The sequence below is a fragment of the Microtus pennsylvanicus genome, chromosome 2 (assembly GCF_037038515.1).
Source record: "Microtus pennsylvanicus isolate mMicPen1 chromosome 2, mMicPen1.hap1, whole genome shotgun sequence".
Taxonomy (NCBI): Eukaryota; Metazoa; Chordata; class Mammalia; order Rodentia; family Cricetidae; genus Microtus; species Microtus pennsylvanicus.
This window is the reverse complement of record NC_134580.1, coordinates 9776833-9782020: the sequence shown is the minus strand read 5'-3', so window position 1 is coordinate 9782020 and position 5188 is coordinate 9776833.

Genomic DNA, 5188 nt, shown 5'->3' with positions numbered 1-5188 from the left:
ACTGTGGTCTAGAAAATGGAGTATATAGCAGTCAATGACAGCAGAAGAAGGTGGCATGGGACCAAAGACAAAGGCGGTCAGGATAGATCAGACTGATCTGAGGTAGGAAGATATGGACAAACACCAGGCTGAGGAAGGTAGGAAGGCTGGTGGGCTGCCACATGTCTCAGAGGGAGGAGTGGTGAGCAGGATAATCCTGGCATTAACCAGAGTCAGGAAGTGTGTGTTCTAGTCTCAGCTAATGCCACCAATGTCAGGCTTGGTTCCTGCACTGGCAGCACTTGGGACCCCTCACAAACACCTACAGTCCACTGCAACGGCAGGGGCCCATGCTGGCAAAGCAGGTTGGGGTTTCTTGTGGTGGCTCTTGATGGTTGGACTCAAAACAGCTGAAGTCAGGCCAAGATGGACCCCTGCACTGACACATTGAGCCTGTGTAATGTTGTCTCACTGGCTCCTCTAGACACGGGTCTCCTCACTTCCCTTCACCACAGGACAACAATGTCATGGTGTTTGAAGTGTCCTGATGCATCTCAAAGTCTCAAGGATGAGAATCACATGAAACCCTTGAGAGTTCAAGGATTTCACTTCTTCTGGGGAAACAGACTGGTTCAGAATGGGCTGTCGGTGTGACATGAAATTGCCTTCTCTGTGTTTGTGGTCTGGGGCGTTGATCTGTTTTAGTTCCTCAGATAATTACACCAGTGTTGAAATAAGAGCTGCAGGGCTGTGTGCCACCACCCGGCTAGCTTTACCTGAAATAATTACACCGAAACTGTATTCTTTTAAACACTGCTTTGCCCATTTCTATCTAGCATCTTCTAGGCTAGCTCTAGCACCTGGACTAGCCCATTTCTAATAATCTGCTGTAGCCCCCGAGCTGGCTTACCAGGAATGATCTTAACCTGCGTCTCTGCGTCTGCCTGGTGTGGGAGAATCATGGCGAATCTCTGATTTAGCTTCTTTCTCCCAGCCTTCTGTTTTGTTTAGTCCTCCCACCTATGTTTTAACCTATGAGGGCCAAGCAGTTTCTTTATTGCTTAACCAATGAAATCAACAGATTAACATTCCTGTAGTTCCAGGAACTCATAATTTTGGGAAGGATATGATGAGGTATTATGGAAAAAGGTCACCAGCCATTCATGCTGTACAAGAACATACAGCAAATACCAAACCTTTAGAGGTACCAACAGCCCTAACTTTAAAATGGCTAACTGAGAAGCCAATATGGATCAAACAGTGGCCTCTAGCTGAAGATAAACTACAGGTATTGGAACAGCTGGTGCAAGAGCAACTAGATGCTCACCATATTGAAGAATCAACCAGCCCTTGGAATTCTCCTGTGTTTGTTGTAAAAAAAGAAATCTGGTAAATGGAGAATGGTGACAGATCTAAGAGCTGTCAACAAAGTAATTCAACCTATGGGCCCACTACAATCTGGAATTCCTTTGCCTTCTCTGCTACCAAAGGATGGCCTCTTATAGTTATTGATTTGAAAGATTGTTTTTTCACTATACCGTTACAAGAAAAGGATAGAGAAAAATTTGCCTTCACATTGCCTACTTATAATAATTCTCAGCCTAATAGGAGATATCAATGGACTATCCTCCCACAGGGTATGCTCAATAGTCCTACATTGTGCCAATATTTTGTAAGTAAGCCATTGGAAATAATTCGTAAACAATTCCCCAAGTCCATAATTTATCATTACATGGATGACATCTTGTTATCTGATTCAAATAAAGATACTTTAGAAAGGATGTTTGAAGAAGTAAAGAAAGTCTTGCCTAGGTGGGGATTACAAATTGCCCCTGAAAAGATTCAAAGAGGAAATTCTATTAATTACCTAGGTTACAGAATAGGGTTAGAGAAAATTAGAACGCAAAAGGCACAAATTAGGAGAGACCAGTTAAAGACTCTTAATGACTTCCAAAGATTGTTAGGAGACATTTCTAGTCTACAACCAGCTGTTGGGATAACACCTGATCTAATAGTTCATTTAAACAAAACCTTATATGGTGATAAAGATTTGAATAGTCCAAGAAAACTGACAGCTGAAGCTGAAAAGGAACTGACAATGATTGAGGAAAAATTACAGGAGGCACATGTGGATAGGGTGAACCCAAATCTTAGCTGCATCCTAGTCTTATTGCCTTCCAGAATTACTCCTACAGGGATTCTAATGCAGAGGGGAGATATTATTTTAGAGTGGATATTTATACCTAATAAACCAAGTAAAAAATTTAAAACTTATGTGGAAAAAGTCTCTGAATTAATTATAAAAGGTAAGCTGAGACTTCGTCAACTAGTAGGTATAGACCCAGCAGAAATTATAGTGCCTTTTACTACTGAAGAAATAAAAAAGTTATGGGAAGACAATGAACCGTGGCAAAGAGCTTGTGCCAATTTTTTGGGAGAAATTAATAGCAACTATCCCAAAAGTGGTAGACGTAACCTCATAAAAAGAAATTCTTGGATTCTTCCTAGAATTGTACGTAATGCTCCAATAACTGGAGCCCGTACGTTCTATACTGATGCAAATAAATCAGGGAAAGCAGGTTACAAGTCAGATGAATTGAGTAAAGTGGAACAAAGCCCTTATAATTCTGTCCAGAAGGCAGAATTATATGCCATTCTTATGGTGCTAAGGGATTTTAAAGAACCTCTTAATATAGTTACAGATTCACAATAAGCAGAAAGAGTTATCTTGCATATTGAAACTGCTGAATTTATACCAGATGATACAGAGTTGACTTCATTGTTTATCCAGGTACAAGACATAATCAGGAACAGGCTTTATCTGATGTACATAACACACATCCGGTCCCATACATGTCTGCCTGGTCCTCTAGCCCAAGGCAACGCTGAGGTTGATCAATTATTGATTGGAAGTGTGTTACAGGCCTCAGAATTTCATAAGAAGCATCATGTCAATAGTAAAGGCTTAAAGAACGAATTTTCCATTACTTGGCAACAAGCTAAGGACATTATAAACAGATGTCCTACTTGTTCTTTCTATAATCAAACACCGTTGCCTGCAGGGAGTAACCCAAAGGGTACTAAGAGAAATGAAATCTGGCAGATGGATGTGTTCCACTTTATGGAATTTGGTAAATTAAAATATGTACACCATACCATAGTCACGTATTCAGGTTTTCAATGGGCTACTGCCCTGAGCTCAGAAAAGGCTGATTCAGTAATCATACATTTATTGGAAGTTATGGCCATCATGGGTATACCTGCACAAATAAAGACAGATAATGGTCCAGCATATGTATCTAAGAAAATGAAACGCTTTTTTGATTATTATAATATAAAACACATTACAGGTATACCAAATAATCCTATAGGTCAGGCAGTTATAGAAAGATCAAATCGTACTATAAAGAATATGCTGAACAAACAGAAAGGGACCGAAAATACCCCCAGAAATAGATTACATAATGCTTTATTAACCTTGAATTTTCTTAACGCTAATGAGAAAGGAACGACAACAGCAGAAAGACATTGGATAATGGAAAAGTCTGCTGAACTAAATCAACCGATTTATTTCAAAGATGTGCTGACCTCTCAATGGAAGCCAGGAGATGTGCTACGTTGGGGAAGGGGTTTTGCTCTTGTTTCCACAGGAGAAGAAAAATTGTGGATACCATCAAAATTAATAAAGTTTCGATTTGAAGAGGAGAAGCCTCTTGGAAAGGAGAAATGACAACTCATCCACAATGATGATAGTCATACAGGTGGTAAGAAAAACATAAAATGGGGGCAGGGTTCTGTTCTTATCTCCACAGGAAAACACTCATCTTTGAGAAATTCAAGGGACCCTGGATGTTTGGATACTGACAGATGGAAAAATACCTGCCCAATAGGAAATATCAAGAAAACTGAATGAGTTGTGTAAGTAAAATATATTAAACCATATTTTTAAATTTATAAAGCTGGTTTTGAAGTTGGACTCTGGCTCAGTCCCTCTCCAATTCCAAGCCTGTTAGTAAGAGAAAAACCCAGAGTTTCTGGAGTTTCTGTCTCATGTCAAGAGCCATGATATGGGACAGAAAGAAATATGAGTTTAGAAAACATCTTTGCTTTTCTTCATATCTATCATACTTTTCATTGAATATATCTATCATGCCTTTCAATGAATATATATATTTATGTCTATATATGTCTATATGATTAATGTTTAAGTTTTTCACAATGAACAATGAGTTTTTCCTGAAGTGACATTTGAAACTTCCAGGAAGAAGATGGGGCCCCATAACAACAACTCCACCTGGTTGATATGACGTCATGATACTGATAGCGCTACTACAAGACCTGCTTTGGGTACCAGCTGCACAAGACAGTTCCAACTTGGTTAGCTGAAATGGTGCATATCTTATACAACATTTTGACCAGACCTGCACAAAATACTCAGAGACTATTGGCAATTTTAAAAGACATTGATCTTGAAATTTAACCATCATTTTACTTTCACAGGATCCCCCAGAAAGAACGTCACCCCCATGACAGCTGGAAGTAATTATAGAGGACAACGTCCCCTCTCCCAGTAAAGTTTGCCCTTGGGTTTAGGGACATTATTTAGGGGTTGATTATAATTAGTATACGAATGAGGGTTGGGGGAGGAATTTTATAAGCTCAGGGATCATTTTGAAAAAAAAAAAGAGGGATGATGGGATAATAGATTTGTAATTGTGAGTTACTGTTTTTAGACAAATATATTGGTATAGATTCTTGTATATTGATACAAAGTTAAATTATATTGACTATTGTATGCATGCATGTTTCTACCTCTGTTTAAAACATTTTTTATGTATTGACATATATTGTATTGATATATATATTATATATTTACCATATTGCAGTGTACATTTCTTCCTCTGATTAAGATACTTATATAATGTTTGTGTATTGATATATATTTACCTACTGCAACGTATATTTGTACATTCCTTATATTTGGAGGTCATTGTCCTCATTTGTTTCACAGTCGTTTATTTTCTTAGTCTTTAAGTTAGATAGATATTGAGAATTATATAGATTAATAGTCATCTAAGTTTGTCATTTATAATTAGACTAATCAGGTTCTTTAGATATATAGAGATTATACACAGTATAGATAGATAATCTTCAACTTCTTCAAAGAGCTGTAGAAAATGGCCTTTAATCTAACTCAGAGTTTTGTGGT